This window comes from Vombatus ursinus, unplaced genomic scaffold, assembly GCF_900497805.2.
Source record: "Vombatus ursinus unplaced genomic scaffold, bare-nosed wombat genome assembly UNPS02014830.1, whole genome shotgun sequence".
NCBI lineage: Eukaryota > Metazoa > Chordata > Mammalia > Diprotodontia > Vombatidae > Vombatus > Vombatus ursinus.
The window spans coordinates 29,380,052-29,407,924 of record NW_020954608.1 but is presented as its reverse complement, the minus strand read 5'-3'; the positions used below and the strand labels follow the sequence as shown (position 1 = coordinate 29,407,924).

The 27,873-nt window shown below is 39.3% G+C and overlaps 1 protein-coding gene across 1 annotated transcript in view; it reads left to right on the top strand.

The window, feature by feature from the left end:
• The window catches only part of CAMK1D (calcium/calmodulin dependent protein kinase ID), a 478,963-nt gene that overhangs the window by 425,678 nt on the left and 25,412 nt on the right, over positions 1 to 27,873 (top strand). The gene's annotated exons all lie outside the window — the stretch shown is intronic.

Here is a 27,873-nt window from a genome sequence, read left to right as displayed (position 1 = left end):
TTACCCATCTATATAACCTAGTAGCTTCCTATATGGGGCAGCTAGATGGCAAAGTAGATAGAGTGTTGGGCCTGGAGTCAGAAAGACTCTTCTTCCTGAGTTCAAATCTGACCTCAGACACTTATTAGCTGTGTGACCCTGGACAAGTCACCTTATCCTGTTCCTCATTTATAAAATAAGCTAGAGAAGGACATGGCAACCATTCTAGTATCATTGCCAAAAAAAAAACCCTCAAATGGGGTCACGAAGAGTCAGACACAACTAAAACTAACCAACAAAATATCTCCTATGTTGACTTCCCTTTTAGAATGTAAGCTCCTTGACAACACATTCTGTCTTTCTTATATCTATATAGCGAGCACTTAGAATAGCACCTCATTAATAAATGTTTTATTTCTTTATTCATTCATTCAAAGTTTCTTTCCTTCTAGTTAACATTTTCAAAAACATGAGTGGATTTCAAACACTCTTTGTTACCTTCGATCACTGGGAGAAGATTCCACTACATGTATTGCTATTTAATAATCTCTTGGTCATTTACTAATTTAAATGAGGGATAGAGTTAAGAGCCAGGATAAGGCCTTCTAGCTTATCTTCCTTGACAAGTTCTCCCTTTTATGGCTTTCCATGAATATGAATTGCTCTTTCTGTTTTTCCCCTGAGACCTTAGAAAGGTCATTCTCACGATATATACGGGAATTTATTTCATTACATTTAGAATCTAATTTTAAAATGAGGCTTTAGAGTTTTGACCCAGTTCTGAACTTTTGATAAAGAACTTCTTAGGGGAAAATGTGATCAGAGAGCCATGAATATTTATTAAGCACATGCATGCTATGTGGGATTGTATAAAGCAAGCTACAAGACAGAGTGGCCTGTCTTTACATTTTTGTCATCTAAAACGCACCGACTTCACTTAGAGAGGAAAGTTGGAGTAATGGAAATAGAACTGGATTTAAAATCGGAGAATTTATATTTGAAACCACCTCTCCCCCCCGCTCCTTGTAACCTGTATGACCTTCAACACTCTGGGCCTCAGTTTCTTTATTTGTAAAATGAGAGGGTTGGACTCTTGATTCTTTTGTGATCATCTTTATGGAAGATATACAGAGAATTGGGCTCTATATCAGAGGTGATATAAAAGCAAGAATTGAGGTCAAATTCGGGATACATAAATAGGTGCCTTCCTTGCTCTGATTATAGTGTTTTTTTGTGATCAAGTATGGGGCAGCTAGTGACATAGTGGTTAGAACACTGGGTTTGGAATTAGAAAGACTCATCTTTCTGAGTTCAAATCCAGCCTCAGACACTTACTAGCTGACCCTGGGCAAGTCATTTAACCCTGTTTGCCTCAGTTTCTTATCTATAAAATGAGAAGAAATGGCAAACCACCCCAGTATCTTGCCAAGAAACCCCCCCCAAAGGGGGGGTCATAAAGAGTCAGACACAACTGAATAACAAAATGAAGTGAAATGTGAGTAGGAATCAGGTTAAGGAAACAAAATAAGCCATCTAACATTCAGTGAGTCAGGAAAGGCTTCCTGGAGAAGACAGGAAAATAGAAAAAAGAAAAATAGCTCGATTTCATCACTTTCTGCTGCAGACCACACTCCCTCGGTACCACGGACCACACCCGGGCAAGATACAAACCCCATTTTCTGGCTTCTACCTCACTGACGTTTATTAAGGAGAAGGGTTTTTTCCTTTTTTCTTTTTCCAATAAAGTAGAACATTGTGAAACTTTTCCATTTTCGATGATCAAAAAAAAAAAAAGAAAAAGAAAAAGAACCAAGCCCAGAACCCAAAGCAAAAGCAGCCTTGAGAGGCCAAAGCCTGCAGGAAGAAGTCTAGAAGTTATTTCTGAAATGCCATGATTCCTTGGACAAAGGCTTAGCTGCTTAAGAAGGTCAGAACGTCACCAAAGAAAAGACCAGCCCCCAAGAAAACAAAGATGTCAAAGGAAACACTTCATTGTTTTAAAGTCATCTCCTAATACTTGGTTTTAATCACCCCCTGATTATTATATCTGTACCCTGTGGTGCTTTAAGTATGAAAATTCATTACTCATAAAAGCTAATTTTAGCTGGTTGAATTTTAGCTAGGTTTTTTTTTCTCCCAACACAATTTTTGGTTATTGCAAAGCTTACTCCTGTCACTGAATCCACTTGTTCCTCATTAAACTTTCAACTCCGTTGTTCAAAAACCTTGCATTTAAAATATGGGTAAAGATGGCTTCTACCAAATTTCTCTCATATGGGCTTTGACCCTCCATAGGCTGGCTTAGATTCCGTGGCACTTACAGTAGGATCCCCTTCATTCCTTTACATGGAATTGATTGGGCAATTGGAAGCAAAAATGAACTTTTCTTTTTTTTTGAAGAAAAGAAATTGTGCTATAAACTTGGAAAAGAGCCCTTGGATGACAAAAGCACAGTGTTTTACTTCAGCTTGGAATTGTAATTCATGTAGTCCAGCCTTTTTCTTGTGGTAGAATTTCTAAATGATTTTACTTAAAATAGCTTACGCTGCTAGTTTCTCACATTTTAAAAAGGTATTTAATTCTTCTCCTCCTCCTCCCTTCTCTGCTCCCCCTCCCCCCAATAGCTCCCCTTCTGGTTTAGCATAAATTATGGATGGAATGTTTCTCCATACCTTCTTCCCCATCCCATCCCCATTTCTTTCCACTTCAGAGGCTTTGTTCCAAGCCTAGAAAAATGATATAGAGTATTTATGGGCTGGATTCAGTCAGCATATTTTTTCTGAGATGTCTATTAATTCTATTCTCATCCACATATCATTTTCTAAGCTTACAAAAAAGTTACTAAAAACTTAATCAAATATATGATTACAAATGTAATTAGGCACCCTTTTTAATTAGCATAGGATTCACTGATCATCTTAAAATTTTACAAAGCTATGCACTACGTCTAGTGCTTTCATGTATAGGGAATAGAACAGAACCCTGTTCTAGCTGCTAAATCGGGTTTGCAGATAAATATAAAGAGTTCATCACTCCACAGAATGGAGCCTTATGGAGTGTGACCTACACCTCACAGTAAATTCAATTGAAGTCAGTATTTATCCAGGGCCTGTTATATACAAAACAGAACACATTGGGGGTGGAGGGGAGAGATATTCTGAGGCAACATGATAGAGTGAATGGATTGTAGAGATTGGGGCCAGAAGACCTGAGTTTGATTCCTATCTCAGATACCTAGTAGATTGCCCGGGGATAAGTTGTGGAGAGAAGATGCTCTCAAAACCTCAGTTTCCCAGGGCAGTGAGATGGAGCAGTGGATAGAGCACTGGCTCTGGATTCAGGAAGACCTGAGTTCAAATGTGATTCAGAAACTTCACACTTAACTAGCTGTGTGACCCTGGGAAAGTCACGTTACCCCATTGCCTTGCCAAAAAAAAAAAAAGAAGAAGAAGTTTCCAGACACTTACTAGTTACCTGTGTGAACCCTGGGCAAGTCACTTAACCCCCATTGCCTAAAAAAACAAAACAAAACAAAAAAAAAAACACCACAGTTTCCTCATTTGTAAAATGGGAACAATAATCTTTGTATATTGTGAATGAAGTGTTTTGCAAACCTTAAAGAAGCATATAATCGTAAGTTGTAAATATTGGAAAGGTGAATAAGAAATAGTTTCTGCACCTAAGCAACTTAATAAACTTTTATCAGGCTTGTCCATGTGGCTCTGTCTGGGCATGTGCACCATGTTGGTAGATTCACAAGTGATTCCAAGAATCACAGGATTTGAGAATTGGTCACCTAGTGCTTCTTGTACCTGTAAGGAATATTCACTGTAGCACACTAGAAACAGTCATCCAGTCTGTTTGAAGATCTCCAAGGAGGGAGAATCCAATACCTTTCATGGCAACCCCTTCCACTTTTGCATAGGTCTAATTGCCAGGAAGTTTGTCATGACATCCATCCATTGGAAATTCACCTTTGTGACTTTCACCCATTGCACCTGGCTCTGCCTTCTAAGACCAAACCAGACCAGTGTCATTCCTCCTCCTCCTCAAATACTGGAAGTCAGTTCCCAGTGTCCCTTTCCCCTTCCTGTCCTCTCTTCCCCAGGCTGAGCTTCAAAAGTTTCTTCAAATGCCCGTGTGGCATGAGTTTAAGGACCTTCAATATCCTACTTACCCCTCTTCTGGATGTTCTCCGGGTTCAGAAATGAACACGGTGCTCGAGTTGAGGTCTGATGAGAACAGAGTACAGAGGAAGTGTTACCTCCTTATTTCTAGAAGCTATCCGTATATATCAACGCAGCCCCAAATTGCATTAACTTTTTTTGGCATCCATATTACACTACTGACTCATGTCAAACTTGTAGGCCATTCAAACCCCCAGATTTTTTTCCAGACAAACTGCTGTCTAACAATGCCTATACTTCATACGCTTCGTTTTTGTTTTTGTTTTTTAACCCAAGTGCAAGTCTTGGAGCAGCTGCACTGGACCTGGAGTCAGGAAAGCCTGAGTTCAAATCCAGCCTCAGACACTTACTAGCTGTGTGACCCTGGGCAAGTCACTTAACCCTGTTTGCCTCAGTTTCCTCATTTGTAAAATGAGCTGGAGAAGAAAATGGCAAACCACTCCAGTATCTTTGTCAAGAAAACCCTAAACAGGGTCACAAAAAGTCAGATATGACTGAAAAAACAGCTGAACAAAATCCTGTTTAATGCTAGCACCTTTCCTCTGAGATTATCTCCAATTTATCCTTTCTGTATCTTCTACATACACAGTGATTTCACCATTAGACTTCGAGTTCTTAAACCTGGGGTCCATGACCTCATTTTTCAAAATATTGTGATGACTTCATTTTGATATAATTGGTTTTTATATATTGATATAATTGTAATCCTATGTATTTTATCTTATTCATTTAAAATTCATTTTAATTAATTAATTAAAATTTATTAATTAAATTAATAAATTAATAAATAAATTAATTAATTGAAATTCATTTAAAAACACTGTTCTGAGAAGGCTCTGTAGGCTTCATTAGATTGCCAAAGGGGTCCATGATACACAGAAAAAAAGTTAGGAATCTCTGCTCTGATCGGTCAAGATCTCTTTGGAACCTGGGACTGTCATGTTAACTATTAACTAGTTCAGATGTTAACTACCATCTGCAGCTTTATCCAAGTCATTGATTAAAAATGCTAAACAGCACAGATCCCCGGGGCATTCCACTAGAGACAGACCTCCTGCCTCAATGATACTGAATCATTACCATTCTTTGAGCCTGGCTATCCAACCAGTTCTGATTTCATCCAAATAGAAATTGTTAGGGCATGATAGAGGTGATCCCTGCTGGATTGTGGGTTGATCTAAAGAATACAGTGTGATATTATGATAAAGTCTTGGCTTTGGAGTCAACAGGTCTGTTTTCAAATCCCAGACTCTGTTATTTTACTCCCTATATGATCTTCAACAAGTTATTGAATTTTTCTTGGCCCTGGTTGCTTATCTGTAAAAAGGAAGGGGTTAGAATAGATTTCCAGCCCTGCCTCCTATGACCTCTAATGCCCAATTCAGAGGCCAAATGAAGCACCTTTGGGCCCATGATTGCCTAATTTAACAGGGGCTATGTTGTTTTAGTCATTTATATATTGCTAAATCTAATAAAGGTGTTTTCCTCAATAAAAGTAGATAGAGTGTTGTTATTTGCTCCCTGCTTTGAAGAACGCCTGTGCTATTCCCTGAATAATCCTTTATTTTGGCTTCATGCATGGAAGCATTAGGATTGAAAGATCATTTATCGAATGTATCTCTCCTCAAGTGGGAGATGGGGGCGGGGGGGGGGGGTTGATGTGATACTTAATCATCATGAAATAAAGGCTTGAGGCAGTCTGTCATGGGCCTCGATCTGGGTCTTAGCTATTGCAAAGTTCAGCTCAGGCGATCTGGCTTTTAGTGCTTTCTATGCTGAGGGTTAGTAGAGAATATGAGCCCAATAAAGGCGCAACAGATAAGAGAAAAAAATGTATTAGCTTTTAGAGAACAACGATGTAATTGGTTGTTGAATCATTTCAGTCACGTCCAACTCTCTGAGAGCCTATTTTTGGTTTCTGTGGCAGAGACACTGAAATGGTTTGCCATTTCCTTCTCCAGATCATTTTTATAGATGAGGAAACTGAGACAAACAGGCTTAAGTGACTTGCCCAGGGTCACACAGCTAGGAAGTGTCAGAGGCCAGATTTTAACCCGGGTCCTCCTGACTCCAGGGCCAGCAATCTTTCTACTGTGCCACCTAGCTGCCCCTATAATATAATACCACCCTGAAAACTAGTCTCTCCTCTCTCTCACCTTTCCCTCACACACTTCATAGGCAGCTAGGTGGTACAGTGGATAGAGCACTGGGCCTAGAGTTCAGAAAGACCTGAGTTCAAATTTTACCTCAGACACTTATTAGTTATGTGACCTTGGTTAAATCGTAACTTCTTTTTGCCTCAATTTCCTCGAGCTACCTCCCAGAGTTATTGTAAGGATCAAATGAGGTAACATTTTTTAAAGCTCTTTGCAAACTTTAATGTGTAAATAGATGCTACCTATGGCTATTATATATATTATTGTCTTCCAACTAGACTATGTAAGGGAACATTTCGTACCATCTTCAGCCCCTCTTACACACTTATCAGGACAAAGCTCATGAAAGAAGGGCAGGATATCATGTGCAGCCATATAACAAGGCAGCTACTGACAAAAGAACCATCTAGAATCCAATTCCTTCCTCTTTCATTCTTTTAAAAGTTCTAATATTGGTGGAGCTCTGATTGGTCCAACCATTCTAGAGCGATTTGGAATTATTCTAAAAAAAAGGTACTAACACTTCTACACCATTTAGAGATCCCACTGCTAGGCATGAACCTCATGAAGGTCAAGGATAGATTTGGGGCTACTTTGATATGCATAGTTTCCAGGTACACCAAAATGCTTATAGTAGCACCTTTTGTAGTATCAAAGAACTAGATATGAACTGGGGAACAGAAAAACAAAATATGGTACATGAATTTCAGGAACGATGATTCTGATGATTATAGAGAGATGTACAAACACTTATATGAACTGACACAAAGTGAAGGAACCAGAACCAGAACATCACACACAATGACTAAACCAATGTAAATGTGTAGCCCAACCCATTACCAACAACCAAACTCTATTGACTGAATGCTACGTAATTATAATGTTCAAGCTTGACCACAGAGAAGAAAAATATCAATGCACTCCCTTACTCTACCATAGAGGTGGGGAGCCATGGTTATCAAATACGCACCATATGGAGGTGAAGAAAAACTTCCTAACAATTAGAACTATCTAAGGGTGAAATGGGCAACCTTAGGAGGACTTCTTATGAGGCAGAAGCTACCACCTTCCAAAACAGTCTGTAGTTATAAGTTAAACTAGCTGATCTCTGAGCTCTCTTTCAAATCCATAATTCTGTGATTTAAGTACATTACATTTGTCTTTATTCATTTTTTAATGAGCAAAAATCTATTTCTCTCCCTCCCGCTTCCACTTGGAAAAGAAAAACATAACCTTAATAACAACTCAGGATATAGCCAAGCAAAACAAAATCCTGCATTGGCCATATCCAAAATGTATGCTTCATTCTTCATCTTGAGCCCATCACCTCTCTGTCAGGAGGTGAGTAGCACAGTTCATCATGAATACTCTGGAATAATAGTTGGTCATCAGACTGCTGGAGTTCTTAAATCTTTCAAAGTTGCTTATCTTTAAAATGTCTTTACTGAATAAATTGTTCTCCTGGTTCTAATCCCTTCTGTCAGCATTAGCTCCTTCTAGTCTTTGAAAAGAATCTCTGAATGTATGGGTTGGAGGCCCCCTTGCTTCTCTTTCACTACTCTTTCACTTCTCTGCTAACAGGTCATGAAGAGAGGGCCTCTTGAATGCATAAATTATCAACTGTAGCTATTTGGAACAGAATCTAACCAGGAAGTGAAGAGGAAAATGCCTCTGAATGACAGGCAGCTGTCACAAAGCCCACGCACTTTATTCTGAAGAATGATAGAGCCATCCTCAAGTCCATACATAGGTTATTGTCTGCCAAATATGATTAAAAGAAACTGGAGATATTGACAGCCAGTAAAAATTAAAAACAGAGAGAGGAGAGAGAAACAACAAGCTAGAGACATTTGGAATATGGAATTAAATAGCCTTACCTAGACACTTCTGAAGGCATCATAGTATTCACACAGAATCATAAGATTGTAGCTTTAAAGATTAAAGGGATTTTAGAAGTCATCTAGCGCAACCCCTCACCTCATAGATAACTATAAATATGTCTCAGAGAGATTAAATCACCTGTCAGTGGTCATATAGGTAGTGAGTAGCAGAGACAGGATTTGAACCCATGTCCTTTGACTTCATATTCAGTGTTCCTTCCACTGTATTATGCCAAAATGATGACTCTGAGTAATGAATAAAAAGTTAGTTTTTTAGTATATTGTTTATTAAGGCATAGACCAGTATAATGCATTTTTAGAAATATTCAGAAATGTTTATTTTTTTCCTAATTTTGATACCTAAAAGAATAAATGTCTGTTGTCTGCAAAAATAACTCATGAAGAAAATCTAATTTCCCTATGATCTAGATAAGTGAATTGTTAATGTAGTTTCTTTGAATTTCTAACAGAGCTAGGCAGTGGTAGACACTTAATAAAAAAAACTAATTTAATTGATCTGACAAAAGGATACTTTAGGCACAATTTGTCATGCCTCATCCCCAGTGGGAGTAAAAACTAAATAAATGCTGTCTGACATACTGAAGGTAGAAATTATTTTCATATAGATGGAATTTTTTTTTCATTTTCTCTCTCTTCCAGATAGAGACAAAATAGTCTTAACTGTTTTCTATAAGAAACTAATTTGGCAACCCTAGGTGTTAATTTTTATCATCTGTCGATTGTGAAATGGTGATTTTTTTGTGAGTATTTATTAAGTACCTACTATGTGCCAAGTATTTTGCCAAACACTTTAAAAGTATCATCTCATTTGTGTTCTTCATTTTGATGGTACATATCACTTAACTTTTCATCTTCCTCTATGTTCTTATTCATAAAATAAGACCCACGGTTAGAGAAATAGCTAGTACTGAATTCTCCATCTTTTTCAGAGACTTACCTATGAATTCAGTTTTGATGGGAAAATAGTTCAACACTTCCATGTCTGATGTAATTGAATCTTAGATCACATTAGTAGTATACAGTCTAGGGCAAGGGAGGTGATAGTCCCTCAGTGCTCCAGTCAAACTATATCTGAAGTATTATATTAAATTCTAGGCAGAAATCAACCAACCAGTACTTAATAAATGTGCCCTATGTGCTAGACACTGGAGTTACAGAAATCAATCAATCAATAAACATTTATTAAATGCCTCCTATGTGCCAGCTACTCTGCTAAGTTCTTCAGATACAAAAAGAGGCAAAAGATAGTGCCTGCCCTCTAGAAGCTTACAATTTAATGAGGCAGACAACATGCAAACAAATCTATATGAAGTAAGGTAGATACAGGATAAATAGGAAATAATTAACAGAAATGAGGAACTAGAATTAAAAGTTGAAAAAGAAAAAAACAGTCCCTGCCCTCAAGAAACTTAAATTGTAGGAAGACACACAACATGTACCTAAGCTGATACCTATAATACAGAATAAATGGACGGTAGTATTGAAGGGGAAGGTACCAGCAGCTAGAGTGACATTTTTAAAGAGATGCCTTGCCAAACTATAGCATGTTCAGAGAACAGTGTTCTGGAAAGTAACAGGATTCAAAACTTTGTAAGGAACAGTTAGTTGAAGGAACAGAGGATAGTATCCAAAAGTAACCATTTAGGGATGCCATATTTTTAAGGGAGGGGTGTGTGTGTGTGTGTGTGTGTGTGTGTGTGTGTGTGTGTGTGTGTGCATGCGAGTGTGGATTAGACTTGGGATTCATTGGTATAGGTAAGAATAATAACACATAATAATAATAATAACTAACATTTGTATTAACACTTACGATGTACCAGGCACTGTGCTATGTGCTTTACAAGTATTATATCATTTGATCCTCACTCACAACAACCTTGTGAAGTAAGTGGTATTATTATTACCCCCATTTTACAGATGAGGAAACAGAGTTTAAGTAATTTGTCCAAGGTCACACAACTAAATAAATGTCTGAGGCTAAATTTGAATGGGGTCTTCTTGCCTCGAAGCCCAATGAGCTATCCACTGCACCACCTAGCTACCATATAGACATGGGTGATTCTCAGTGAGGATATTTCCTCTATCAGTATAGGTCAATACTTGCTCTGCAATTTATATCCTTTGAGAAGTACCCTGGGGCACAGAGAAGTTAAGTGACTTGTAAATGATCACACAGCCAGTATGTGTCAGAGGAGGGATTTGAACCCATTGTCTTTCTGACCGCAAAGTCAATTGTCTATCCACTATTCCATAACACCTTTCCAGTTCAAGATTACTGTCTTCAAATATTTTTAAGGGCTCATTTGTAGAAAGGCAATCTATGAGACTCCAGAGGGCATAACTAAGAAAAGTGAAGGCAAGTTATAGGAGAGCAGAATTGGGTTCAGTAGGAAGAACTTTTTAACTTTTAGAGTGTTCCAAAATTGGGAAGAGCTCCCCATCACTAGAAGTACTCAATCTAAGTACAGATAATCATTTTTAGAGGCAGCCAGGTGGCACAGTGGATAGAGTACTGGGCCTAGGGTCAGGAAGACCTGAGTTCAAATTCTCACTAAGACACTTAGTAACTCTAACCCTAGGCAAGTCACTTAACCACTTTCTGCCTCAGTTTCCTCAACTGTCAAGTAGGAATAATAGTAGCACCTACCTGCTTACATTTTTCACAGAGCTGATATGAAGATCAAATGAGGGAATATTTGTAAGGCAGTTAGCACAGTGCTTGGCACATAGTATAGCACACATTACACACTTAGTAGAAGCTTCATAAATGATCCTTCCTTCCTTCCTTCCTGTTATAGAAGGAATTCCACATTGAATAAAAAGTTGGATGACATGGCCCATCTAACTCTAAGATGCTATCATTTTTGTATTTTCTAAACTGTGTGGTACTCTCTATGCAGTAGGAGGGCAGAGACTGAGAAATCAGCCTGAGCAGATTGTGTGGGCTTAATGGAGACCCAATCTAGGTATTGAAGAACAGGTAGGATTGGGTAGGTGGAAGGGGTTCTTCTTTAAGCAGCGTCTTGTTTTACTTTCTTTCAGGAGATGTTAAGGTAGATACTTAATTAGAACATTTTTAAATGTTTGCAATTGAAGAGGAAATGCTATATGTCACATGCTGGCTAGTTGCCTCCTTACCTCCCCCCATCTCACTGTAGTTTAAATGAATGTTTCCCTTTTGCAAGCCCGTCTGGTTTTTTCCTTATGTACTCTCTGAAGGAAACAAATATCTTCTTAAAAGCAAAGTAGAAGTAGGTGCAGAGCTGGCCCAGGCGACAGATGCTCAAGCTATACTTATAATGGCAATTCTTCTTAGCAAACGTGTTAATTCCTGGGAAGGAAAGAGAAGAAACTGATGCCAACTAATACTTGAACGAAACCCTCCTGGGGAAAATCAAGCATGTTTTCCCAGCAAAGAAAAATTATTTATTGTTTATTTTTCTGGCTTGTTTGCACATATACATTGAGAAGGCAGACCCAACACTTTGTACCCAAATGATTGTTTTTGCACGTGGTCAAACTTCAGACTTTACTTCAAACTCTAAGGAAACGCAGCTTAGGCACTGAAGCATTGGTGGAATTGGCAGCTTTTTATTCCTTCAGACAGGATGGCACCTCATCCTTCTTTTAATTTATGCTAAGCAGGATTTGTTCAGTTTAATATCAAGAAGATGAAGCAAACCGTTCATTACAGGCACCATTTGTGGAAATAATAATTTTGACTACTCCCTCTTGGCAGATGATCATTTATATCAAATGAATAAAAAGGTATGATTATTGCCACCAGGCAATATGTGCAATAATATGTACAGTGGGGAGCAAAAACTGGTTAAAAGAGTTTTTCTCAGCTTCTGTATTTAAGGCCTTCTGTACTCCATGAAGGAATATATCTTATTAATTTATGCATTCTCATCACAATGGACAGAAAGTATTGGAATGTCTTAGGAATTTTCAGATTAAGTCAAGGAGAATTTATCCACAGCCCTGGTGTCTGAGGCTTTTTTTTTTTTTTTTTTTTTTTTGCTATTTTGTGAGGCAATCGGGGTTAAGTGACTTGCCCAGGGTCACACAGCTAGTGTTAAGTGTCTGAGGCTGAATTTGAACTCAGGTCCTCCTGATTCCAAGGCCAGAGCTCTATTCACTGCACCACCTAGCTGCCCCCTGAGGCTTTTTCAAATACCTTCAGTCACTTTGGGTGACTCGTCATTTATTGGGCTTATTTTTTCCTTTTCTACCCCATCTAAGTGGAACCAGTATCTTTGACACTTTAGTACTAGGCATGGCTTTCAAGTTCCCCTTAAGCATGTTCAGGCTCACAAGGCTTCAAACAAGAATAGGTTTGTATACTGGTAAAGTACACAAAAAGGACTCAAATTTGACCTCAGACATTAACTTAGTTGTGTGACCTTGGACAAATTACTTAAACTCTGTTTCCTCATCTGTAAAATGGGGGTAATAATACCACTTACTTCACAAGGTTGTTGTGAGTGAGGATCAAATGATATAATACTTGTAAAGCACATAGCACAGTGCCTGGTACCTAGTAAGTGTTAATATAAATGTTAGTTATTATTATTATTATTATTTGCTATTATTCTTACCTATACCAATGAATCCCAAGTCTAATCCGCACTCGCATGCACACACACACACACACACACACACACACACACACACACACGTCCCTTAAAAATATGGCTTCCCTAAATGGTTACTTTTGGATACTATCCTCTGTTCCTTCACCTAACAGTTCCTTATAAAGTTTTGAGTATAGCAATGAAGAGGAAGAGAGATATAGGATGATGTCTTCAGGGTATAGCTGGGTCAGTGCTAGATTTTCTTGGGGGAAGGGAAAGGGAATAAGCATTTATTAAGCACCTCCTGTCAGGCACTGTGCTAAGCAGCTTAACGGATGGTATTTCATTTGATCATCATAACAACTCTGGAAGGTAGTTGCTATTAATAATCCCCATTTTACAGTTGAAACTAAGGCAGGGCAGGTTAAATGACTCGCCCGCTGTCACACTGCTAGTAAGGGTCTGAGGGAAAATTTGAACTCAGGTCTTCCTTACTCCAGGCCCAATGAACATTCTATCCACTACACCACTTAGCTACTTCTATGTATCTTAGGAGAGAGGAGATATGAGCGTGTTTGTAGACAATGGGAAAGAAGCCCGCAGAAAAGAACAGAATGAAGATTTCAGAAAGAAGGAATGACTGGTGAAGCATAGTCCTGGGAGGATTAGGTGGAGGAGATGAGATCAAGGGCATATGTGAAGTGATTGGCTTTGGCAGAGACTGAAGCAAACAAATAAAAAAGGCAGGGTGGAGGGAAGTAGGGAGTTTGAATGTGGAAGGTGGGGAACCAGGGAGTCCATAATGGAGGTTTTAGTAAAACTACTTTTCTAATTTGCTTACACATTATTTCCCATCAAACACTCTACAATCCAATCAAAAGGATTTTTACACTTCTTCATACATTTTTCATCTCTGTAATTTTTCACTGGCTGTCCCCCATGCCTAGAGTGCACACCCTCCTCACTTCTACCTCTTAGAATGCATAGCTTACTTCTAAACTCAGCTCATATGCCACCTCCTACGAAAACCTTTCCTGATCCCCTTACTATCTAGTGCCCCAACCCCAGTATCTACTTTCTGTGTACCTATATAGGGCAAGCCTACCCTGTTTTCTTCTAGCAGATTACATATGCTAGCTAAGCACTTCAGTGATTTGCAGGTGATTAAACCCCTGCTTGCTTTTGGTTGATACCCATCATGATGAAAGACCAGCATTTAGGGTATTACAAAATAATGCCTTTTCTGACCACCTTGTAGCAAGGGTCAATGACACAGCTGACTTTTAAAAAGAGAATGACTCCACCCCTTTCCCTCACTTCTTTAAACCTTCCAGTATAGCAAGTAGCTGGCTATTACATCTTTATATACCTGGAACATAAGAGGTACTTAATAAAGTTGTGTTGACTCCACCATATACATATGTCTCCCCTGATAGAAAGTACATCTCCTGAAACCAGTGACTATTTTGTTCTTGTCCTCAGTGCCTATCATACGTACATGCTTAATAAATGCTTGTTGATTATTTTAGTAGCATTGATTTTTGATGGACCTAGTCAGTCCAATTTTGTGATTTCTTCCAGCAGTGATCTTGGAGTTGGATGAGAAGGAGATGAAGTGTATGGTGGAGGTCGCTGGGCACAGAGGATTTGCGGGGCTAAAATAACAGAAGGACAGAGGGTCAAGTGATTCTAGAGTGGACAACAGTACCTTAATAAAGGCTAATTAAGGTGTCAAGGCGGGGAAGTAAATTGAGAATAGGAGTAGTAGACAGCAAAGGATTTAGTGACTGGAGGGTGAGATAAAGGTGCAGAGTAGGGAGGCAGTGAAAGAGATGGAAAGACAAGATTTTATTCAGAGAAGTGAAATTCAGTTTGTAATCTTGGGTGGAGCAGTTTCAAATGAAGATGAAGCTCTGCAGTATGATTATTATACATGTGCATATATCTTATCATTCTTATTTGATTACATAATCCTCAAGGGTAGGGTCTAGGTTTTATATCTGGTTTTTTTTAACCCCCTTACTCCCCATGAAATACTCTAAATAAGTGCTGAAAAAGTATTTGTTAACTGAAGTGTTTTTAGGAAGAAGGTATGAAGATGAAGGATGGAGTGAGGGGCTGTTTAGTTACTCTGTTACCACCTATTGGACAACAGACTAAAAGTAATTGCTTTTACACAAATCCAACTATAATTAACGTGGAGCCAGCTGGAACTTGGTTCTTATTTATTTCAGAAAATTTAAGATTTCTCTGACTTCATCTATGGACTGGGGGCTAGATCCACTAAGGAAGTGATTTCTTTATTTAAATATCTCTTGAACAAAATTTACAGTGACTTCAGAGACCTCTTATTGATTCTATCCCAGGCAGGGCACTGAGCACCATATTATTTTACAATCCTTGGTTGCTCTGTAGCTATTTCATGGGCATATTAAGGCTCATTCTGAAGCAGCTGATAGAAAAGACAGCTTAGAAATTTTTTGTCTCTGAGGAACACTGTACAGATACATGGGATGAAAGACAAACGAACTGGAAAAATATTATGGCTGTTACATAATAACTTAATATAGCATAATTGCTGCAGTAAACTAACAGGACCTCTTAAGAGTTCTTAAGTTATTATAGTGTTATGGTTTCCAGGAAAAATTGTGTGTTGCTGAATCACTCATGATTGGCCATTGTGGAATTTCATATTAACATGCATTAAAGATCTTCGGCTCTGTGGAATATGTCAGACACTTTGTGTAAGCTACAATGGGTAGAATTCTTCTGATTACCCCCTCCCCCAATCTGCCCTCCCCTCTATCATCCCCCTGCTCTCTTGTCCCCTTCTTTCCCTATTTTCCTGTAGGGTAAGATAGATTTCCATACCCAACTGAGTGTGTATGTCCCTTCTTAAGCCAAATCCGATGAGAATAAGATTCACTCATTCCCTCTCACCTTCCCCTGTTTCTCCTCCCCTGTAAAAGCCTTTTCTTGTCTGTTTTATGTGAGGTAATTTACCCCATTCTACCTCTCCCTTTCTCCTTCTCCCAGTATAATCCTCTCTCATCCCTTAATTTTATTCTCCAGATATCACCCCTTCATCTTCAACTCACCCTGTGCCCTCTATCTATCTATCTATCTGTCTATACATATATACATATAATTATTTCCCTCCAACTACCCTAATACTGACAAAGGTCTCATGAGTTACAAATATCATCTATCCATGCAGGAATGTAAACAGTTCAACCTTAATAAGTCTTTTATGATTTCTCTTTCCTGTTTACCTCTTTGTGTTTCACTTGAGTCTTGTATTGGAAAGTCAAATTTTCTATTCAGCTCTGGTCTTTTCATCAAGAATGCTTGAAAGTCCCCTATTTCACTGAATGATCATTTTTTGCCCTGAAGGATTATACTCAGTTTTGCTGGGTAGGTGATTCTTGGTTGTAATCCTATCTCCTTTGCCATCCAGAATATTATATTCCATACCCTGTGGTCCCTTAATGTAGAAGCAGCTAAATCTTGTGTTATCCTGATTGTGTTTCCACAATATTTGAATTGTTTCTTTCTGGCTGCTTGTAATATTTTCTCCTTGACCTGAGAACTCTGGAATTTGGCTACAATATTCCTAGGAGTTTTCCTTTGGGGATCTCTTTCAGGAGGAGATCAGTGGATTCTTTCAATTTCTATTTTGCCCTCTGGTTCTAAAATATCAGGGCAGTTTTCCTTGATTATCTTGAAAGATGATATCTAGGCTCTTTTTTTGATCATGGTTTTCAGATAGTCCAATAATTTTTAAATTCTCTCTCCCGGATCTATTTTCCAGGTCAGTTGTTTTTCCAATGAGATAGTTCACATTGTTTTCTATTTTTTTCATTCTTTTGGATTTGTTTTACAGTGTCTTGATTTCTCATAAAGTCACTAGCTTCCAATTGCCCCATTCTAATTTTTAAGGAAGTATTTTCTTCAGTAAACTTTTGGACTTCCTTTTTCATTTGGCCAGTTTTGCTCTTTAGGGCATTCTTTTCTTCATTGGCTGTTTGGACCTTTTTTGCCATTTGGGTTAGTCTATTTTTTAAGTGTTATTTTCTTTAGTATTTTTTTGGGTCTCCTTTAGCAAACTGTTGACTTGTTTTTCATGATTTTCTTGCATCACTCATTTCTCTTCCCAGTTTTTCCTCTACTTCTCTTACTTGTTTCTCAAAATTCTTTTTGAGCTCTTCCATGGCCTGTAACTGATTCATATTTTTCTTGGAGGCTTTAAATGTAGGAGCTTTGACTTTGTTGTCTTCTTCTGGTTATATGTTTTGATCTTCTTTGTTACCAAAGAAAGATTCTATGGTCTGACTTTTTTTGTGCCTTTGTTTGTCCATGATCCCAGCCAATTACTTGAGTTTTAAACTCTTTGTTAAGGTAGGGGTCTACTTCCAGTGTGGAGAATGTACTGTTCCAAGTTTCGAGGGTTTTGTGCAACTGTTTTCAGAGATACTTTTATGGACCTGTAAATTTTCAGTTCTTCCAAGGTGGTATGATAAGGGGTGAGGTGTTTACTCCTTTCCTGGCCTGTGCTCTGGTCAATGAGTGAGCACAAACACTCTTCTGCCTTGGAACTGTGAGAAGGATTCCCTCTCCACTGCCACTACAAGCTCCACCACAAGCCAGCATTCCTCCTCACCCCAGGATCACCACCTAGAACTGTGACTCAGATCCAAGAGAATCCTGCACCAGCAGAGACATTCCTGCAATCCCCCTCTGATCAGCCACTCGATTCCCCCTCAGTCTGTGGGCTGGAAGCTCCGGAAGCAGCCACTGTCCCAGAGGCCCAAGTTTGGGAACTGGGGCTGGGACCAATCTTCTCTCTCACCACAGTCACAGACTTTTCCCACTGACCTTCTAAGTTGTCTTTGGCATTCATGGGTTGAGAAGTCTGGAAACTGCTACAACTGCCTACGATTCAGTCCTCTGAGGCCTGCTCCAAGTTTGCTAAGGCCTGCTTTGCCTGCACGCCCACTCTGAACTGCATTCGTCTCCCCGCCTGGTGCTTTCTAATCAACCATCCAGGGTGTCTTGGGCTGTAAATTTGTTTCATTCTGTCTTTTTGTGGGTTCGGCTGCTCTAGAATTTGTTTAGAGCCATTTTTTATAGGTATTTGGAGGGGTTTGAGGGAGAACTCAAGCAAGTCACTGCTTTTACTCCGCCATCTTGGCTCTGCCCCCCTAGAATTCTTTCCCTAAAGAAGGGAACCACCTAGTTAGTGTTACTGGGCAATGGCGTACCCATTCCAAATGCCAATCATATACTAGTTTCTTTCTTTAATGTACATAGTTAATAGCTGTATTGACAAAGGGCAGCCAGATTTATCATTAACAAGCATTTATTCAGTACCTACTAAGTGGAGGTGTTAGAGATGCACAAGGAGCTTATATTCTATTGTTGGAGGACAACGTGTACATGTAAAGCATATATGTACACAAAGTCCCAACTTGGCTAATTTTTATTTGTGTGACCTTGCATGAGTCGCTTAACCTCTGTGGGCTCACTCTCTTTGACCATATAATGAGGGAACCAAACTAAGCAGTTGTGTGCTGGAGTCAGCTTGTATGTACCATCTCCTAAGAGCCAATTGTCAAAGTTATAGTGTGAGTATTTACACCTCAGAAATTGACAATTGCTACAAATCAGGCTTGATTTATTTTGTTGACTCCCTAGACTCAGGAAGGTGATGGAGAAAATGTGAATAATGCAGGTTAAACTTTAAAGTGTTATCATGTGTGCTTTTTATTTTTCGGAGAGCTGATTATTAAACATTTACTAGCACACCCCTGGGACTAGAAATTTCTAAGATGCCTCTGACCTCACTTCAGGTAGTGATGCCATTTTGGGGGAACTGAGATCAGATGTTAAATAAACTACAGTCATGATAAGCAATTAAGGTTTCCTAAGTCTAGGACAGTAGACATCTATGAAAGTCTTTATAGTAAGTTCTTCTGATAAGAGGCAGCAGTGGAAGGAGTGATAGATTTGGAGTCAGAGAATCTGGGTTCAGGCAACTTCTGTTACAACTTTGTGACCTTGGACAATCACTCCTCTAGGCCTCGTTTTCCTCATCTGTAAAATGAAAGGATTGGACTCTGTGGTTTTTAAGGTCCTTTCCAGCCCAGAACCTGTGATTTTATGATCTATGATACTATATAAGGACAAACGAAACCTGAAGCGATCATCTCCTCCATCCACTTGCCTCGAAGCATGACTGCATAGCTTCTTCTCTTATATCATTTTTAAAAGGAGGAAAGAGACCCAAGTTTGGTGGGTTACCCACTCTGCTATTTTAACATTCTTCCTTAATTTCTCACATAATGTACTTGTTTCCAAGTTATATGTCCATTTCCACTGCATCTGTCCTCTAAGACAGAAGCATTGCTATGTAATAAAGAGCTAAAGCCAGAATACAGAGGAATGCACTAGGATATTTAATACAAGAGGAATCTTTCTTAGAATTTTCCTAAAGACTTCTCTTTGGAAAAGAACACAAATAATGAAATGAACCATAATAACACACTGAGGAACAAAACCTCACTTATCCAAAATCTGGGCATTTTTTTAAAAGATGGATTCACATTTCCTTATGTCTGCCTTTCCCATTAGATATACTTACATTAGACCAAATGCTCATTATGGGAAATATTTAAGTATCAAGTCTCCCTAGTCCTGGATTCCTTTGGCTGACTAGAGCTTACATCAATACATGCTTAGTGGTTTCAAAGCATGCTTTTCCTCCACCTCAACCCCTCTCTTTCTTTTAGTCTCTTTGTGAGTCTTTCTCTCTCTGTCCATTACTGTCTGTCTGTCTCTGCCCTCCACCCGCTCAACAAGGAACAACAAATGCCCTAAATTAAAATTTTCCAGGCACTTACTCCCTAAGTAAATCTCACTAGAATAAATGGTTTTTTACTCTTTTCAGCCTAGCTTGCAATCAATAAAAATGTCTCTAACCCTTCTCTTTCTTAGCAGTACCAGGGTGGTGTTGTGCCTCTTGGCTATGTAAGCCTGAAGAATTAGAGTAACAAAGTTGTATTTCATATCTTCAATAAATTTCTTATTTGCCCACAGCCTAATTCCTTGGAGGCCAGGGGCCTGTTGATACCTCCTTATTTGTTTTATTAAACTAGACTGGGGCGGTATCTTTGATAAAGCTGGACTTTACAGAAAGATTTATGACTCGGCTTCTGGGTATGCTCTCCCACTGGCTGCAAATCTCCAGATTTTCAAACCCCTAAACTGTTTACTTCTCAGCTTGCAGAATTAAGCCTGTCTGCCTTCTCCCATCCTGATCACCACTGACTACTTCCAGCTGAGAGTGCCTCTCCTGCCCCAGCCCTATTGTAGATTCAAAATCCAGCAACCAGTATGCTTGTCCTCCTCTGCATTGTGGTCACTCCAGCATGCCCAAAGTCATTTAAAAAAGTTTTTACTGCTACTTTTATAAACAATGACAAAAAAAAGACCACAGATTACTAAAACTAGAAGGTACTTTAAAGATCACATAGTCCAGACCCCTCATCTTATAGATGAAGAAACTGAAGTCCAGAGAAATTGTAGGTTGTCCAAAGCAACACAGCTAAATAACAGCAAAGGTGAAATTAGAACTTAGATCTTCTGTTCCCAGTTCAGTGGTCTTTCCATTGTATTGTCTGTTACTTAAATAAAGAAAGCACCATATTTCCAAAATGCAATTTAAGAAGTCACCCCTGAAACTTTTTAGTGGATTGTTTGTTTGCATTCAAAGATTTGGATTTGGAAGGGACTGTGGAGACTATCTCATTAACTTCCTTATTTTACATATGATAAATCTCTTAATGCTCAGACAGATTAAATGATCTGTCCAAGGCAATATAAGTACAATGGCCAAACCAGAACTCAAATTCAGGGCTTCTGACTCCAAATCCCAGGCACCCTTGCTACTGCACCACACTACCTCCCTATTATAAATAGTTTTTGTTTTTGTTTTTTTTCAAAATCTGCTGTTGTTGTTTGTCCTTCATTCTCAAAGAGGACTAATGACATCGGGAGGCTGATGTCTTTACTTGCAAATGAATTGGATGTAGGTGAGGTGGGGCTGTGCAAAGTCATCAGCCTCACTCTCTTCTCTATAGTTGTCAAAGTCCACTGGCAAGACTTAAATCAAGACTGGTGATGAACCCAGATGCAGTGGGAAACCCTGTCCTTTTTAAGCTAAGATCTTTCCCAGGTCTCAGTTTGTCTGAGGCAACACCCATTCAGTGATTGATTAAGGCTAGGTAAGAATTGAGGCAAAAGATGGCCTAGTTTGACTTCCCAAAAGAATCAGTCTAGATGGAGAAGACCCTCAGAGTTTTGGCCAGAACAGAAACAATTGCTATTTACACTTACTCTGAGCCATCAAAACCCAAACAGTGAACAAGTGAGGCTTGGGCTGTGACCTATCATTGACCAGTCAGTGAGAGCTAAAGTGATTTGGGTTCAAAGCCAGAGTCAAATTGCTCCATTTGAATCCCAGTGGGCTTTATCAAAGCCTGGTTTACCAGAGCTATATTTCAAGAAATCATGAATGAAAATTATATAAGACAGAAGAGTTAGTTGTTTCAGTGCTCAAAACCTTTCCAACCTGATAAGACCCATAAACCCTTGTGTTCTGCTAGCATGGCCTTCTAGAATCCAGTAGAACCCCTAGTCATGGTTAGGTAGGACTTCCAGAGCAAGATTTCCATGGATAACAGACCAAAACATCGTCATTAATACTTGATCTGAGTATTATATACCATTGATATTTATTAAATATCTACAGTGTGCAAGACATCATGTTAGGTCTTATGGACCCAAAAACAAAATAATAAAAAGGCAGTTCCCTATTCCTCAGGGAACTTGTACTCTCCTGGGAAGGGAACTTGTACTCTCCTGGGACATACAACATGTCAGCAGATAAATAAACATGAGTTAGTTTAAGGAGAGAAGTAGTATGAACAATGAGAAGAATGAGGAAAGGCTGCATGTAGGTAAGCAGCTGAGCCTTGAAGGAAGCTAGAGATTGAGAAGGGGTGGGGGATTGAGGGGGGTAAGAGTGCATTCAAAGCATGAAGAGAAGGGGGGCGGAGCCAAGATGATGGAGGGAAAGCAGTGACTTGCTAGAGCTCTCCCCCAAACCCCTACAAATACCTACAAAAAATGGCTCTAAACAAATTCTAAAGCAACAGAACCTGCCAAAAAAACAGAGTAAAACAAATTTCCACCCCAAGACAACCTGGATGGCTGATCAGAAGGGTATATTGCGCTGGGCTGGGAGAGGAGCGCAGTTCTGCATGGGCGCGCAGGCTACAGCGACCCTGGAGCAGGCCTCAGAGGACTGAATCTCGGGTAGCTGTGGTGGTTTCCAGACTTCTCAACCCACGAACACCAAAGACAACTTAGAAGGTCAGTGGGAAAAGTCTATGACTGCTGTGAAAGAAGAAACTAGATCTCAGCTGCCCCATGGGCAGCGGCTGGCTTCTGAGCTTCCTGCCCACAGACTGAGGGGGAATCAAGTGGCTGATCAGAGGGGGATTGCAAGGATCTCTTTGCCAGGGCTGAGGCAGGAATCTCTTGCTTTGCCTGTGCTTGGATCTGGGTCACAGTTCTGAGGGGCCATCCTGGGGCGAGGAGGAGCGCTGGCATGGTGGAGCTTGTTGTGGAGGTGGAGAGGAAACACCTCGCCCCTTATCATACCACCTTGGAAGAACTGACACTTTTCAGGTCCCTAGAAGTATCTCTGAAAACAGCTGTACAAACCCCCGAAGCTTGGGACAGTACATTCCCCACATTGGAAACAGACTCTTACCTTAACAAAGAGTTTAAAACTCTTTCATGAGCAAGCAGCGCAAAAAGAGTCAGACTATATTATCTTACTTTGGTGACAAAGAAGATCAAAACATACAACCAAAAGAAGAAAACAAAGTCAAAGCTCCTACATCCAAAACTTTCAAGAAAAATATGAATCAGTCCCAGGCCTTGAAAGAGCTCAAAAGGGATTTTGAGAAGCAAGTAAGAGAAGTAGAAGAAAAACTGGGAAGAGAAATGAGAGTGATGCAAGAAAATCGTGAAAAGCAAGTTGACAGCTTGCTAAAGGAGACCCAAAAAATACTGAAGAAAATAACACCTTAAAAAATAGCCTAACCGAAATGGCAAAAGACGTCCAAAAAGGCAATGAAGAAAAGAATGCCCTAAAGAGCAGAACTGGCCAAATGGAAAAGGAAGTCCAAAAGATTACTGAAGAAAATACTTCCTTAAAAATTAGAATGGGGCAATTGGAAGCTAGTGACTTTATGAGAAATCAAGACACTGTAAAACAAATCCAAACGAATGAAAAATTAGAAAACAATGTGAAATATCTCATTGGAAAAAACAACTGACCTGGAAAATAGATCCAGGAGAGAGAATTTAAAAATTATTGGACTATCTGAAAGACATGATCAAAAAAAGAGCCTAGACATCATCTTTCAAGAAATGATCAAGGAAAACTGCCCTGATATTTTAGAACCAGAGGGCAAAATAGAAATTGAAAGAATCCACCTATCTCCTCCTGAAAGAGATCCCCAAAGGAAAACTCCTAGGAATATTGTAGCCAAATTCCAGAGTTCTCAGGTCAAGGAGAAAATATTATAAGCAGCCAGAAAGAAACAATTCAAGTATTGTGGAAACACAATCAGGATAACACAAGATTTAGCTGCTTCTACATTAAGGGACCACAGGGTATGGAATATAATATTCTGGAGGGCAAAGGAGATAGGATTACAACCAAGAATCACCTACCCAGCAAAACTGAGTATAATCCTTCAGGGCAAAAAATGATCATTCAGTGAAATGGAGGACTTTCAAGCATTCTTGATGAAAAGACCAGAGCTGAATAGAAAATTTGACTTTGCAATACAAGACTCAAGTGGCACATGAAGAGGTAAACAGGAAAGAGAAATCATAAGAGACTTATTATGGTTGAACTGTTTACATTCCTGCATGGAAAGATGATATTTGTAAGTCATGAGACCTTTGTCAGTATTAGGGTAGTCGGAGGGAAAAAATTATATGTATGTATGTATAGATAGATAGATAGATAGATAGATAGATAGATAGATAGATAGATAGATAGATAGATAGAGGGCACAGGGTGAGTTGAAGACGAAGGGGTCATATCTGGAGAATAAAATTAGGGGGTGAGAGAGGTTTATACTAGAAGAAGGAGAAATGGGAAAGGTAGAATGCGGTAAATTATCTCACAAAAAAAACAGAAAAGAAAAGGCTCTTACAGTGGAGGGGAACCGGAGGAAGGTGAGAGGGAGTGAATGAATCTTATTCTCATAGGATTTGACTTAAGGAGGGTATAACATACACACTCAATTGGGTATGGAAATCTGTCTTACCCTACAGGAAAATAAGAGGGGAAGGGTACAAGAGAGTAGGGGGATGATAGAGAGGAGAGCAGATTGGGAAAGGGGTAATCAGAAGCAAATACTTCTGAGGAGGGACAGGGTCAAAAGAAAGAATAGAATAAATGGGGGGGCGGGATAGGAGTAAGGGAAATAGAGTTACTTTTTCACAGCATGTCTACTATGGAAATGTTTTGCATAACTGCACACGTATAGCCTATATTGAGTTGCTTGCCTTTTCAATGAGGGTGGGTGGGGAGAGAGGAAGGGAGAAAATTTGGAACCCAAAGTTTTAAAAACACATGTTTAAAAAAAATATTTTCACATGCAACTGGGAAATAAGAAATATAGAAAATGGGGTACAGAAATCTATCTTTCCCTACAGGAAAATAGAAGGGGAGGGGGGAGAGATAGCAGGGAAAGCAGACTAGGGGAAGGGGTATTCAGAATGCATGCCATCTTGGGATGGGAGGAGGGGCGAGATGGGGTGAAAATTTGGAACTCAAAATCTTGTGGAAGTAAATGTTGAAAACTAAAAAGAAAAAAAAGAAAAAAGAAAAAAAGAACATAAAAAAAAAGCATGAAGAGAAGTCTGCACAAAGTCACAGAGGTGGAATATGGAAGATTAAATTCTAGAAATAGCAGATAGGCCATTGGGGGAAAAAAAGTAGAGTGCCAGCAGGGAATAATATGAAAGAAATCTGAAAAGATAGAATTGAAACAGATTGTGAAACATATCCAATAGCAGAGTGAGGTCTGTTTTTCATCCTAGAACAGGGCTTCTTAAACATTTTCCACTTGTGACCCCTTTTTATGTTTCAGCATATGCTGGGGTTGCATGGCCTCAGGGCATGGGCAGTGCAAAGTGCCCATGCTTTATGTTCAGAACCAAGGCTGCAATGAAGTCCTGCATGATGCAACATGGGCAAGTACTGCCAGAAACACCTCAAATTCATTTTTGGTCATTGCACATTCAGAAACCTTTTACTGTTGTCAAATTTTTCACAACCCCATATGTGGTCACAACCCACAGTTTAAGAAGTGTTGCCCTAGAGGATTTCTGAGAGCAGGGAGTGTAATGTGATTGTGGTCAATTGGTGCTTTAGGAAGACTATTTTGGCAGCTCTGTGAAAGATAGATTGGACAGGAGAGAAACTGGAAGAAGAGAATATCATGCCCTGGGGAGTTGAGGAACTTAGCTTTTGGAAGGCCCACCCTAGAACAAGGTTGTCCTGATTGTTGAATGCTGCAGGCTAACATAGGCCACTCGCTACATCCAGCCAGCTCCAGACCATACTTCGCATCCATGCATCCTTCTTGATATCTGCTCTTCTTCAACCTCTAGCCCTTGGCCTCTGCTTTCCACCTCTTGCTACAGAAACCAAGATAAAACTATTACTGATGCTTCTCGTATGCTAATCAACTCTCCACTGGCTACACTCACTATTCCTATGACTTCCCAGACCAAAACACTCTTCTAAGTCCACCGTCCTCCTAAATATGTCTTTTCTTCCTTTTGAAAATAAGCTTCTTGAGCACACAGCATATCTCACTTTTGTATTTATTTCCCAACTTTTTCAGTGTAATGCTTGGTACAAACAAGTACTTAATAAATATTTTTTATTCATTCACTCATTCATTCAATGTTTCATTGCAATAGTCTGGACAAGAGATAAGGAAATACTGTCTGTGAGTGGAGAGGAGTTGACAGATTCAAAACTTGTTATGGAAGCAATATCATTAAGACTTGGAAACTAATGAAATATGGGAGTAAGAAGGAGAAGGAAGAGTTTAGGATGACTGATTCTCATGAGTTAAAGAAAATTTGCTTTGAAATAGTTCAGATTTAATCACTGGTGCTATTCTCTCCAACAGGTGACAATATTAGATATACTGATAAGCCCTAGATCATTATTATTAAAGAAGCAAACCATAACCCTTCAAACAGGGGTGATGGGTAATACTCTGTTCAAGTGAACCTGTACTTACTCTGTAACCTCAATTTTGCAGTTTCCCTTTCTTGTGTCTCTAATCGCTAGAGTGAAATGAGTCCCAGAGGCCTACAAATAAGTATGAAAATGTACCAGTCCACAATGCTTCCTTTTTAAGCCATCCACCTTTCACTATGATACATACAATTTTTAAAAATAAGTTTAATTGCCATCTTTTCTACTCACCTGGCAGGAAATGTTACTCATTTGGGCTAGTTGCCATTGTAAAAGAAATTTTTTTGTTTGTTTTTAAGAATCTGGAGCTTATTAGAGTTAGCATGGATGAGTCAATGGTCATCCAGATTTGCAGTTCTCAAATTTGGGGTCTCAGGGCCCCTTTACACTCTTACAAATTACTGAGGACCTTCCAAAGAGCTTTAGTTTATGTGGGGTGTATTATGTGGGGTAAATATATGAAATTTGCCATATTAGAATTTAAAATATTGTGAAAATAGTTCTGACTCTGGGGATCCCCAGGGTCCCTGGACCAGATTTTGAGAATTGCTGATCTGTTCTATTCTCTGTGCAATGTAGGAATCCTCTGTGCACCATCCATGACAAAGGCCATCCAGTCACTCTTAGAATGCCTCTGTGACTGTGATTATTCAGCGTTCAGTCATGTCCAATTCTTTGTGACCCTGTAGGGGTTTTCTTGGCAAAGATACTGGAGTGGTTTGCCATTTCCTTCTCCAGTGGATTAAGGCAAGCAGAGGTTAAGTGACTTGTCCAGGGTCACACAGCTAATAACTGTCTGAGGCTAGATTTGAACTCAGATCTTCCTGACTTCGGGCCCAGTGCTCTGTCCACTGAACCACTTCTAGCAATGGCCAAAAGGCTAGCATCTACAGCAGGCCATTCTAGTTCTAGACAAATCTCATGGTTAGGATGTTTTTTTTCTTATACACTATTCAACACCTGGAATATCAGGTTCAATTCCTTTTTTTTTTTTTTTTTTAGCTAGGCAATGGGGTTAAGTGACTTGCCCAGGGTCACACAGCTAGTAAGTGTTTATGTGTCTGAGGCTGGATTTGAACTCAGGTCCTCCTGACTCCAGGGCCAGTGCTCTATCCACTGCACTACCTAGCTGCCCTAAGGTTCAGTTCCAACAGCTATACTAAGAGAGATTTTGACAGCATTGCAACTGTGTTCCCCACAGACAGCCAGGTGGCACAGTAACTAGAACATTGGGCCTAGAGTTAGGAAGACCCGAGTTCAAATCCAGTCTCAGACATTTACTGGCTGGACAAGTCACTTAATTTCTGTTTCAACTTCTTTCACTGTAAACCTGGGGATAATAATAGCATCTACTTCCCAGGGTTGCTGCGAGGATCAAATAAAGTAATATTTATAAAATGCTTAAGACAATGCCTGGCACAGAGTAGGTGCTTTATAAGTGTTTGTTCCCTTCTCTCCCATAGTATACAAAATTATGGCAATGCTAAATATGCCCATTTTTTTTTCTTTGAGTATCAAACACTGGGACTAATATCTTCCTACTATTTAACTCAAATGTAATTTGTATCGATACTTTTGCCCCTAAAATGCATGTAATGCTTTCTAAGGGTATCTTTGTGACTTTGAGCATTTTTCAATCAAATAAAAAATCTCCTTTGTTCTGGTTAAAATGTAAAACCAATTTTGTTTGCAATGCAGCCGTTTCAGGCC